Below are 13489 nucleotides of genomic sequence, written 5' to 3'. Positions count from 1 at the left end.
ACAGTAATGACAATTCATTCCAACTGTTAACTATCGATAAATTTAAAAAGGCAAAAAAATTAAATGTGATATAAAGCATTATAAAGTTCTAAAATGGTAAGAGAACAAGCAGTCCTGAGCAGCTGCTACTGCAGGGGAATTTCAGGAGATCCTGTCTCATGGACCAACACCTATGGTGTTTGCCCTTGGTCAAGTGTAGATCACATACAGACACCATCAGTCCACAGAATAGTCCCCTCTAACTACACAAGCTCAACGTTACCCCTTTTTTCTCAAATATATATTCCATCAGAGTAGGAACATTATTGATTTGGTTCGGACCTCATCCCTGGGCTCTGGCTACAGTAAAATTTCAATAGTCATTTATTGAGTGACCCCATGATTGGGTGGATATCCCTAGACCAGTGCTGAATAGATGGGTTAGTTCCGAGAAAGCTGAGCTGTGACTGGACATATAAGTTTTTATTTGCTGCTTGGAAATACACACTCTTAAGTAATTTTTCCCTCAATATATTGATTAAATATGTCTAAAAGATGAGTAAGGCCCAAGTTAAAATGTCAATTCAAAAATCAGGAAATATTTTAGCCATCTAACAAGACGCTAGTCAATAGATTGTCTAGGGATGCTTGTTTGCCTCTTCAGTGACATCCTCAGGGTGTCATCTTCTTTTAACTTGTCCACTCTGCCATCTTCACGATGACAACCCCAACATCTTATCTAGCACTCATAGTCACAATGTTTATCTAAAAACTTGGTATCATCTCCCCCTTTTAAGCCACAGAAAGATTAGCACTTTCTCCTAAGCCTAGACTGAGGATCAAAATCTTTCTTCCAAACCAACTTAACAGATCTATTCTACTGGTCAGAATTTTATATCCCATTCAAGAATCAGATGCTATCAATGGAAGGCTTTATCATAACAGAATTAGAGTTATAAAGATTTATTCCCTGGATAGTGAAGGAAGCAGTCAGCCTCTCTGTATGGTCACAAACAACTGAACACAAGCAAATTTACTCAGTGTGAAAGCAAAGGGTAAATGAAGTGCTTGAATGATTAAGTATATGCAGTTTCCGTTGAGAAGCTTCCTGCATAGGGCAAGTTGGTCCTGTAACAACTGGACATCCCACCCCACCCCCACTGCCCACCACCATTCCAAAAGCTCAGCTGCCATATTTGGAGCAGACATATTCTTTTCCTGTCTTTATATAATCAGAAGAACTAGGAAACCATGGTCTCCTCTTCTATAGATTGCAGCCCTCCATGAGTCAATATTCCCAGCCATAGATCTGTGATACAACGCTTGATTTGATAAATGAAAATAAGACAATTTGTTTCAACACTTCACCAACACCTCAGGAAATGTACATTTCTGTGTTGAGGTTTGGTCTGTTTCTAGGTATTGTAATGCTAACTTCTGTACCAGAAGGTCTATGCCTGCTAATGAATTCTCATGTTTATAAGCTTTGGTTATATAAACCTTGTTCCTTGATTTAAAACTATTGGTTAAATAAAATTGGCTGCAGCCAGTTACTGGGGGGAGGGTTAGAGATAGGTGGGTTTGAGTTACCTGGTTGAGGATAGAGAAGAGAGACAGAAAGAGGAGAGATCAGGAGAAAGAGGAAGAACAAGAGAGAGGAGAAAGGCACCATGAGGGGAGATAGTCCATGAGCATGTGGCCAGGAGAAACAGCAAGTATCTGGGGTATACAACTGGGAAGGTAGCCAGGGCAGCAGTTAAAAGAGTTGATTAGGTGTTATCCCACTGTAATTGTCAAAGCCAAATAAAATAACCATAGTCTGAGTCTCACTCATTTGCGAGCTAGTTGGGGATAAGCTTAAATTGGTTCTACTGTACCTATAGAAATACCTTGTATTCTAAATTACCTCTTACAATTGGGGTTTGGACAAAGATAATTCTTGCAGCCTACCTCCCATTCCTGAATAAACTTATCTAGACTGTCCTCCCTCCCCGCTTCTCTCATTTTTGAGATGTTCCCAGATAACGTTAAAACTTTAAGATCCTGGATTAAGTTTGTAGCCTTGCCTTCTTATTCCATGACAGGTCCAACAAGAAGGGCCCCTGAACTCACAGATTGTGAAGGGCCACAAGGTATTTACAGACTTCCCACCTCTTCACCTTCCACCGAATCTAGATTTTCTGTTTCCATTCATGAAGACTTTAGCATAAAAGAAACAAGTAAGAGAATTTTTGGGCCACCCTTCTAGCCTCCATTCTAGACAGAAATGGTTCGACAAACCCATAGCAAAAGTAAAACCTAGCATTCACTGATAAGGAAGCTTTAACCATTTCAGCCATGACAGAGCTGAGAGCATGTGCTCACACTCTCACAGGATATATTAAACGTGCCTTTCTGTTGCAAAGGAGACTGTGGGACAGGCAAACATTCTGTCACTCCTAATTACCTCGCAGGGGCCGTGTTTGTTTCTCCAGGCTCTTTGCTGTCTGGCATCCTCGCCCTGCATTACCTGAGATCCTAGTCAGCTGAGGAAGATTGAGAGGCCATCTTGCACTTGAGCCTGTGAACTGTCATTCTGTGTCTCTTCAGCCTTGTGATGAGGCATGCCTTTCCAATGAGCTGTCAGTTTGATCCCCAGCCTGTCAAGCAGCTGTGTGCACAGAGTCCTTTAAAATATCATACAGGGCCAACCTGATCTTACCCATGAAATGGTCACAAAGAAGGTATTACTCAAGGAAAGAAAAGAAAAAGCTACAGAAACAATTAACTGACTAATTAATTGGATTTTTGGTCAATGAGTATGATCCAAAAAGGAAAAGAAAATTAATACTCTAAACGATCCATAGAGATACAAGCAGAAATTCACTCTACAAGGCTAATATGTTGAAAACTCAGGTTGAGCCGGTGGGTTGCTTTGACTTCTATCACATTCTACTCCACTAGCAGGAAAATACACACACACACACACACACACACACACACACACACACACACACATTATGATAAAAGTATCATATATATATATATGTGTATATATATGTACATTATACACATACATATACAGCATACACATATGATGATTGGTGCCAACCATCATGGGAGTTGTAAAGTCAGGAACTTTTGTAGTCCATGACATTTTCCCTGAGATTAATATCCTTTAACTAGAAAAACATTTCAAATATCAACAGAAGGATTAGCACTGGAGCATAGTTTTCATTACTGTTCTAATGTCAAGGGTGGAAAACGAAAGATGCCTTCATTGTATCTATAACTCCTCCCTTTGATCATCACTGAGATAAGAGTGTTGCCATAAACTCAGGGCCCTTCACATCTCCATTGCTTTTCTCCACTTTTCACTTAAAAGTGATTCTCCATCACATGTCTTACGTGCATGTGTATGTGTGTGTTTATGTATGTGTGTATATACGTGTATGTGTGTGTATGTGTATGTGTATGTGTATGTGTCTGTCTGTGTGTGTATGTGTGTGCATGTGTATGTGTCTGTGTGCACGCTTGTATGTGTATATATGTGTGCGTGTTTGTGTGTATGTGTGTGTGTCTGTCTGTATGTTTGTATGTGTGTATATGTGTGTATATGTGTGTGTATGTGTGTATGATGTGTGTCTGTGTATATGATATGTGTCTGTGTGTATGATGTGTGTCTGTGTGTATTTGTATATGTGTGTATGGTGTGTGTATTGTGTGTCTGTATGTGTGTGTATTTGTGTGTGTCTGTCTGTCTGTGTGTGTATTGTGTGTATATGAGTATGTGTATGTGTGTATGTGTGTGTCTATGTGTGTCTGTATGTGTGTGTATGTGTGTGTATGATGTGTGTGTATGTTTGTGTCTGTGTGTCTGTATGTCTGTGTGTGTGTCTGTATGTGTGTGTATGTGTCTGTGTGTGTCTGTATATGTGTGTATGTGTGTATATGTGTCCATATGTGTGTGTATGTGTGTATGTCTGTGTGTGAGGGGGGCTATGCCTGAGAAGTTCATTCCATATTTTCAGAAAAGAAAGAATAAGACCGAAGAATGTGCAGCCTCGTGGTTCTCAGAGGGACATTGTTTCCAACCATAGTCCCAGAAAAATGCTCTCTAGAAAACAATACTTTTCAGAAGCTGGTCTGAAAGAGCATTTGTAACAGGACTATTATCATTTTTGAACTCTCGCTGTGTGATGTTAACCTCTTTGTGTCCTATTTAACCTCTTTATGGCTCAGCTCCCATATATACAGACTATAGATACTATCACTAAGGGTTGTCTAGAGACTAAACGAGGTAATATTTGCATACCACTTATTAAAGAGCCTTATACCTAGTAAACACTGCATCATCATTGGCTTTTGTTATTAATCTAATGATTTATTTATATATGCATATATTATAATGATATATATATTAGTTTGATCTTTTATTTTCATCGATGTTTACTGCTTGATACAAATAAATTTCCTTCACTCTAGTTGCAACCCTCCTGCTTTGTCTTTGGCATTTGTTGTTATTACATTTCCTCCACTAAATTGCTTTTATTACTATATGTCAGTTATACACACTGAGGGATTTTATTATAATATTTCCTGCACACATATAATATACTTTGTTCATGTTTACCCCTTTATTACATTCTTTGTATGCTTATAAGTTTTATAGCATTGCATAATAGAATTACATTATTGCTGAATGGGTTAGCTTTAAACAATATACATTGAACTGACAAAAAGTTTCAGATATTAACTATCTCACAGCTTCAGACTCTACAGTCTGTTGTTAGGCAGTCTTGGGTGAGTACTCCTTATCAACCAGTATCATGTATTGACACTAAGCAAAGGACACAGTGACATCTCAGGTCATTTAGCGGAATCATTTTACCTCCAAGCAGAAATACAATCACCTCTCAATGATTTGGACACTATGTCCTATGAATAATTATCCTTTTAAAGATATGACATTTCTTTGGGAAAGGCTAGGGGTGTCTGTGGGGAAAGAACTTTATAATTTATTTGTACTAAGTTACTATGGCAGCAAACAAATTCCCCTAAACTTTGGATCCTTAAAAGCACAATATTCATTATTTCTCGTGTTTGTGTAGATTGAATAGGCTCCAGCCAGTGGTTCATTCATGGAAGTCTCACATGTTAGCATCAGATGGATCTGGCACTGGGCCATCTGAAAGATGAACGGGGCTTTCTACGATGGCTTTCCCGTTCACAGCCTGGTGCTTCCCAGCTTTCTGGACTTTCTTCCTTTGCATAGCTCAGATTGTTTCCATAACACAGCAATCTCAGAGTGGCACCATTTCTTATATGGTGGCTAAGAAAATGGCTAAGAACAGGCCAGAAAATGGCTGAAACACCAGACCAAGCCTACACTTAATGTTGGCCTAAGAACTCTTCCACCACAGGCTTTAGCCCTTGAAAAAGACACAGATTGAAGTTTTCAAAAATAATAAACTCCATTTCTTGATGGGAAAGGTTACCCTGAGGAGGAAAATGACAGTCAGAAGCCATCGTTCTTGCTCTTGTTTGAGAGTACAGTCTGGCCCGGGACTTACGATATTCATAGGAACAAGGCTCTTCTTCACTCTAGACACAAGCAATTTATAAATCTTCCAAGGAACATGAATAGGTCAAAGAGCTATGCGTCTTTGGGAAGCAGAAGTTAAGCCAAAACTCACACATGAGAATTTCCTGAATATGCATTACACACGTTTCTCAATATGTTGCCACATCTAAAAATAATAAAATGGCCAATTTGGCAAGTTGAGTTGGAGGGGAAGAAGAGAAGAAAGCCTCTGGCAGCAGGGATAAATACTGGAAGACAGTCACAGACGCAGTCCGTGGTGATTCTTCAGATGGAGTACTATAACTGAAATTGGCTAATAAAATTGAAAACCAGTGAAATTGAAAATATACTCAGAAACAGAACCATCACCTCAAACATACATTTTTAAATGTACTACCTTTAACCACGTAGCAGATAAAACCAGTAATTTCCACTCCTATCCTTGTCAAAAAAAAAAAAAAACACTTTGCCCCCCCCCCACCAATAGTTTCATGGGAGAGTTCTACTGAAACTTCAAGGAACACATATGTTTTAAATATTTAAATTAAAATATAATTATATAATTTCCCTTTCATTTCCTCCTTCAAATGCTCCAATGTACCCCTTCTTCACATCCTTTATGCACTATCCTCTTTTTCTTTAATTAATTGTTGATATTTATGTTCCTAAATTTAAGAATATAGCCTTCTGAGTCCATAAAATGTTACATATACATATATATATATACATATATATATATATGCGTGTTGGGTAACTAATTGTGTGGCTCCTCCTTGGGGAGAACTATGTCTCCCAATTCTCGGCATTTCTGGGTTTTCTTTAGTTCTTTGTCTAGAGTTGGAGCTCCGTGGGATTTCTCCCTTACATGTTAGCACGTCTATTGGTGTCATTCTTGTCCTAGTCTTGTTTAGACAACCACAGTGATGGGATTTCATGGGCATAGATTCTCTGACATTTCTAGGAAGGATGGACTTCCAGAGAACTGACTGGTTTTCCATCTCTTACAATCTTTCCAACCACTGAGATCCTTGACCTTAAGTGCAGAATTTGTATTGTCGATGTATCCGTTGGATCTGGGTACCATATGGTCACTTGTTTTCTGAATTTTGATCAGTTGCAGTTTTTCTGTAATGGTTTCTGTTTCAAAAATATTTATTTTTGAACGGTGACTTATCTTGATACCCACAGATAAGTGTAAGTATTTGGAATGCAGTTAGAAATTATACTGGTTTGGGGAAGAAATAACTATAGGTTCTGTTTGAAGATCCATAGCTTCACTAGTCCTTAGTAATTGGCTAGGTTTTCATTACCAGACATGATTTTCCTCATGTCAAGGGGGCCTTTTGGTGCCATAAAAGCTAGTGCACAAAGAGGCTTTTGGTTCAGAGCCATCTCAGATCCTTCATGGGGACTTCACTTCAATTTCTGGGAGGCAACCAAGAGCAATAGCAATAGTATATAATGTTTTGGGAGTCTCTCAAACAACCTTAACCAACAACTCAAAAGTCAGCTTCTCATGGCTAGTGCTGGAGTTTCTGATTGATGGTCTATGTCTCCTGTGTGTGGGGGTGAGGGTGAGGAGTATGGTCAAACCAGATAAGAAAATTTCATTTAAACTTTACAAGCATACACACACACACACACACACACACACACACACACACACACACACACACCACAATGTAATTTTAGATAAATAGATAATAATACAACCCCTGTGAGCTTTTTAGACATCCTTACTGTTATTTTAGCCTTCTCCCTCCTGTTATTTATCTCCCTCCCACTCTCTAATTCGCTCTAATTAAAGACTCACCTGATTTTTCCACTTCCCTTCAAACTGCTAGTACTCTGTTCTTCCAGTCTCTCCAGCCCCTACCCTATCCCAGTTACCCCTATATATTCCTGGTTTCTGTAGTTACTCCAGGGTATGTACTCAAATCTAAAGACTTGGAGCTAGGGATCTCCTGGAACAGATACTATTAACATTAATAAAAACCTCTCAAAGAATTAGAATAAAAAGAAGTTTCCAACTCCTTCCTTAAAGCCACAATACCAAAAGGGCAGAAGATAATAATATTACAGGGGAAAAGTTTAGGCAAGTCTATTTGGAATATAGACCAAAAAATAGAAAATAAAATAAAAATAAAAAAATAAAGAACAAAAAAAAAACTTCAAATGAAATTTTAGAAAATAATTTCAACAATGTGATCTAAGCTGATGTATGTATCATGATTAAACACATGTTATTGCAGGAATGTATGGGTTTTTTTAAGCCTTAGAAATTCTACTAATTTGATTTTTCCATGTAAACAGATTATAAAAGAAAAACTGGGTAATTCTCAAATGCACGGAAAAGTATCTAATAAAGTTTAACCAATCTCTTCACAAGCGTGGACAAGGGAGAACTTTCCCGAGCCACTGAAGAGTGATCTGTGCACAGCTGCCGCAGTCATGTTAGTGTTCATCTTCAAAAGAATTCTCCCTAATCAGGAAATGGACCCCTCACCACCTTCATCCTATAACTACCCCTTCCAGACTGATCCGCAATAAAACAAGAGAAGAAAAAGAATTAAATTAAATATGTAAAGACAGTCACACAGAGAAAAAGAAACTGTTACTCAACAGCTCCTAAGCCACCACAGAAAATGTGATTACCAGCCTAGAAAAATACCAAATACTTAGAGTAATAAAGTTTGCATAGGATTCCCTTACGACGATAATGAAAGAGATGATGCTATTCATATACTTTTAAATATGGGAATAATGTTATTTATAGATATTAAAAAATTTCCAAACACGACTCCACATAATAGTTCATCATGGAGGATGAGGGGCGTAGCATCTAATTTATATTTATTAGTGAATAAAAATATTGGAAACACCCATTACAAACTACAGAGTGGTTTAGCTGTCGTGGCAGGGGTAAGAGGCAGCTGGTCACACTGTGTCTACAGTCAGAAAGTAAGGGCTAACGGATACTGGTACTCAACCCACTTTCTTTCCACAGCCCAGGGTCCCATCCCACATTAGGGATAAGTCTTCCCACCTTAGCTACACCACCCTGGAAATATCCTCAGAGACACAAGAACCAGTGTATCTCCTTGGTGATTCTAAATCCAGGCAAGTAGACAACAAAGACATGCCTTCTCCATAAGAGAAGAAATGCATAGCTTGTGTGCAAATGCTATTCCCCTGTACACAACTGACCCAAACTACATGGGTGTCCATACGAGGTCCCGGAACAAGTACACTCCACAGAGACAGAGAGTGACTATAATTCTATTTATTTGAAGAATTTCATGGAAAAAATTCAAAGCAAACGGTAGAAAAAATTCTTCCAGATGTTGACAGCAATGCATAAAGGTTGCTGGATAGTGAGCATATTTTGTTTCCTTGAATAAAGTTTTCTCAATTTTCCAAATTTTGTATAATACAAATATATTTATTTCACAATTTGATTTTTCAGCTAAATACGATGTCACATTCCTTTAACTCTGGCACTCAGAAGGTTGAGGCAGGAGGATTAAGAACTCAGCGCCAGGCTTAGCTAGATAGAATTTGAGTCCACCTCAAGAAGAAGAGTCAAACAACTTTTTGATCAAATCTAAAATACTTTTAATATTGCCTCACCAGAGGTCTCTTCCATCTAAATTTAGATGCCCTCTAGTGCAAACCAAACCCAACCAAATAGCCATCTATTAAATATCCTCTTTTAATAGCACAGCACTTTATTACAACAGAATTTATATTTACAAACTATGCCCCTTTTTGTGTCTTTGGTCCCTAGAACTATTATTCACTCACAATTTATGAGTGTTTGTCACTATCTCCATGTGTAATAAAATGCCACATCCTATAAATCTCACCTCACTGATCCAGTGGCAAAGGTGTTCTGGAGGATCTCTGGGTATGTCCTCAGACAGGCCCCACAGTGACACCACCAGAAGGCTCCTCCTTCGAAGTGCCTGAAATCATATCTAATCCGAACACAGAACTAATCTGCAAAGACCTTGCAATTTATCTTTCACCACGATGGCAATTTCTAATCTAACCAGCAGCAACTCAAATTGAACTCTGATCCAGATGATCAATAGCCATGGGCAACCTATTAGACATGTGAATATTAAATCATTCTGGGGTAAGAACTATCCAAATGAAAAGCATATCATTACCATCTATTAACATCTATTTAAGCAAATATGATGGAAATGTAAGATTGGTCTTATATAAACTATCAGAATCCCAATGATGGTGATGCTAAGGTTAGATCATGCACTTTACATAGAAATTAGTGCAAATTATGACTAATGTCTGCATGCACTTATTGCTAACAACATTGGAATTAGGCTAAAAATGTATACATTTAATAAGGAAGCACATCTTGTTTCCATTTTTATTCCTTTTCTACTTTTGTTTATTATTTCAATTTTTCTCCCTTTGCAGAAGAAAGAATCCATGGTCCGTATGTGAAAAGATAAACTTCTCCATGAGAAAATGATTCCAGACAGGTAGCCTACATAGATAGATAGTTCATACCCATAGAGCATGCAGAGTCAAATCAAAGAAGTTTTGAGTCCCCAGATAGCAATAAGAAAAAGATAATAAAGTTCTCCAAAATCCCTCTGGTAACTCCCTCAGACATTTAACCATGAAGTTGGAATTTTTCCTATGAAACCCCAAATCCCTTGTGTTCTATGGTAAACCTAGACACGCCACTTTTTAATGGCACACTGCCCAGACTTCCTTGCAGTCTGCCAAGGGCCAAGTGACAGCACTTACATGAGGCAGATCCACTGCCATCTATAGCTGTTTGCTCCAGGCACCTCAGCAGCAGTGACTGGGCAAGCCCGCAAAACGGAAGACTTTCTCAACTGTACAGGCACCCCAAAGTGCCAAAAGTAAGTAAGCGTTTTCCATAGTAAGCCCTGAAACTGTGACTACAGACATAGATACTTTTGGCCTTTGAGGCATGAATATAAAAAGACCGTCTCCAAAACTCACTCTCATGTCTACTCACACTTCAGTTCTAAAGCACAACCTTTCTTTCCAGCAGCCAGCACAGCCCTTTGCTCAGCCCTCTGCCCCCGCAATGCCTAGACATGTTTCCTTTCCAGCGCATGGATTTACTCTTTAATTTTTTCATTTGTGTCTGTTTCCTCAATGTGTCTTTTTATACATTTCAGCTGTCAAACCTTCATACTTTCTCTTGGGCCAAAAGAAGGAAGGTTGGGTAAGATAAGCGGTGGTTCTGCTCTCCCATCATGCTCTGGCGATGCTGCCATCTTGTGAGAGGTGATGTCTCTTCCGCAACAGATCAGGACTTGAAGACAACCTCAGGTCTATTGCTGTAAGTGTTCCAGGTCTTTGGGGAACAGGAGAGTACAAGACTGTTTCTGGTTGCCTGGGGGCTCTGCTTATCCAGTGTGACTGCTTGACTCGTGGCCCTTTGCTGGCTGTCTCACTGGTGAAGACGTTTCCAACAGAACCTACTACAAATAAAAGGAAATCTAAATTACTTGCATGTCTTGGCCATTGTGGTGCTTGAATTCTCTCGGACTGTTGGATAGTATTTTCCAGTTCTCTTTGCATTAGAGCTCCTTTACTGACCTTTACCTGAGTGATAATTTAACAGAATTTCCCCTACTTGCTTTGTACGAAGCGTTCAATTTTCTTTTTATCTTTTTCTACAGAAGCCATTTCAACACATCTGCTATGGAGAACTAGGGTCTTTCAGGCAAGATAAAGATTAGTTTGACCTTTTCTCCATCAATTAATCAATACGGTTACACCACAGTTACCTTTTAACCTGGGTGTTTCCACAGTGCAGCCGTAAAGCATGATTTGTGAGACTGCTCTGTTTTGTGTATGGTTACCAATAACCTGATCTCTGGGTCTCTGTGATTAGACAAGATGTCAGAGCACAAGGGAGCCAAGAAATCAAAGGCGGATTTTATTGTCTTCATCAGCAATGGCCTGGTAAATCTGAGATTGGAGCAGCAATATGGGAAAGTGTGATGACTGGAATTAATTGTTGGGCTCTGTCTACAGAGTCTCGCTGTGAGGGGAGCCATTACTGAGGAATGCTCTGAAGGGTGAAATTCCAGTTTCAAATGTGATCTACTGCCTGGCTTAATAACCTTCTCCAACACCAAAAGAAAGCTTAAATCCATCATGTCTAGAATCTGCTTTGCTTTCTGTCTTGTTTTGTTTTCTTTTGCTCTGGCCAACCCTCAACTTGTAATCCTCCTGCCTCAGCCTCCTTCGTTCTGAGATTTCAGGTGTGAGCTGGCATGCTCCTCTCTGGATCACAGGTGAGGAATCTAGAAAAGGTGACCGTGGGGGAGTATCTCTATATGCTCAAGTCTGTCTTCTGTGACTCTATTTCAGGCAGAGGACACTGCAAGCTGTCCCTTCTGGGGGCGTCTTCATGGTTAGAAAGATCAGACATCAATACCCATGTGTGCTTCATAAATTAATTGGAGGACTTATTTTATATTATAACATACATCTTTTTAGGTTTATAGGAGAGGGATCTAATCCCTGGAAAGAGGCTTGTTTTACTCGGATCCTGCAAGTACTTAGATGTTAAAATTTGTTTTCTGAAACCTGTGCAGCATCTTCCCTAATATCATGCTGTCCCAGCCATTCCTAGAAATGCCTATGATATTTGCAAAGTCACCGTTTCCTCAGAAGCCAACAATGAATCCTCGAGGAGATGGTGCACGCTCCCCCAGGCATGCATGGGAATACTGCTATCACCTGACACCTCGAGTCGGAAACAAAATGTGAACTACAGCCTTGTCACTAACCAGCTCTGTGACAAATTGGCAACTTACTTTAACCTCTTTGTGTTTAACATTCTCTTCAGTGAAATAGAACACTGCATGAAGGTGTCCGGAGGTTTAAAGAATTAACAGAGAGTTGAAGCCACCTTTCGTTCATCACAAGTTCTCTGTGTCGTCTGTTCTACTCCCTTCATTTCTTCCTCAGGATTTTCAGTGGATCTGGGGCATTGTTGAATATTGGGGTATTTTGTGCCTTTATAATTTCCAAGCGCTTTGTAGTTCTTGGATCTCTTACAGCACATATATTATAGAGTCCCCCCCCCCACCTCTGTTTATTTGGAATAGTCACACAGGGAGCAATGATAGGAGGTGATCTTTTAAATATCAAAAACAGAAGTGAAACAGCAGTAGCCACCAGCTTACTCGGAGTCTGATCGTTCATGGGTGGTTTACAAGGAGTAAACCTGTCTCATCCCCTCGATATGGGCACAAGGTTTCCGAACACATTCCACTTAGCTTTGATTTTTAAATGATGTGAAATACTGCCAGGGCCAAGCTCTGGTAACTCGGGACTGGTGCATAAAGGGAGTTTTATTATGGAGTCTGTTTGGTTCCCAATAGCAACTCAATCATTAAAGTGTCCTTTTAATAACAGAGCGGCATCTTTCCCTTGAACCTGACTGACCAGTCATTAAAGCGTGTCTTGTTTAGCCAAGGAACACTCTCAGATAATGTGCGATCCAAGGCTATAATCACAGATGGGAGCTGTTGATCTTGATTTCCTTACGATTTGTGGGAAAAAAAAACTTTCCCTTTTTTTATTTACATACCAGCTGTTGTCCCTCCTTCCCGGTCCCCCCAGCCACAGTTCCGCATCCCTTCCCTGAGAGAGGGAAAGGATGGATGATTCCATAGGAAACATCTTAAGAAGCGTCTTTAAACATTACATTCCTCTAACTGAAAACTGTGCTTCTGATGACGAGCATAAATTACTCTTATGAGATTTGGATTTAAACAGGTTCACACAATAGAGAAGAGGGCTTCAATTTAATGAAAGTACTATGGCACCAAACGGATTTTGGACTTGCTTAGTCTCTGTATTGATGAAAACTGTCTAAGCAATCAGCAACTCTATGCTCACGCCATCAGCACAGTCCAGCCC

At 39.4% G+C, this 13489-nt stretch overlaps 1 long non-coding RNA gene across 2 annotated transcripts in view; it reads right to left on the bottom strand.

The window, feature by feature from the left end:
- The window catches only part of LOC147995463 (uncharacterized), a 127018-nt gene extending 117443 nt beyond the window's left edge, over window positions 1–9575 (bottom strand). Inside the window, exon 1 of one of the 2 annotated variants that reach the window (XR_015683499.1) lies at window positions 9409–9575. This is a non-coding gene — a long non-coding RNA (uncharacterized LOC147995463). The remainder of the gene's footprint in view (window positions 1–9408) is intronic. The other variant, XR_015683500.1, reaches the window with a different exon arrangement.
- Window positions 9576–13489: the final 3914 nt, after the last annotated feature.

This window comes from Rattus norvegicus, chromosome 3 (assembly GCF_021556685.1).
Source record: "Rattus norvegicus strain SHRSP/BbbUtx chromosome 3, alternate assembly SHRSP_T2T, whole genome shotgun sequence".
Lineage (NCBI taxonomy): Eukaryota > Metazoa > Chordata > Mammalia > Rodentia > Muridae > Rattus > Rattus norvegicus.
Note: the sequence above shows the minus strand (reverse complement) of the source record. Positions and strands in the feature narration are given on the sequence as shown.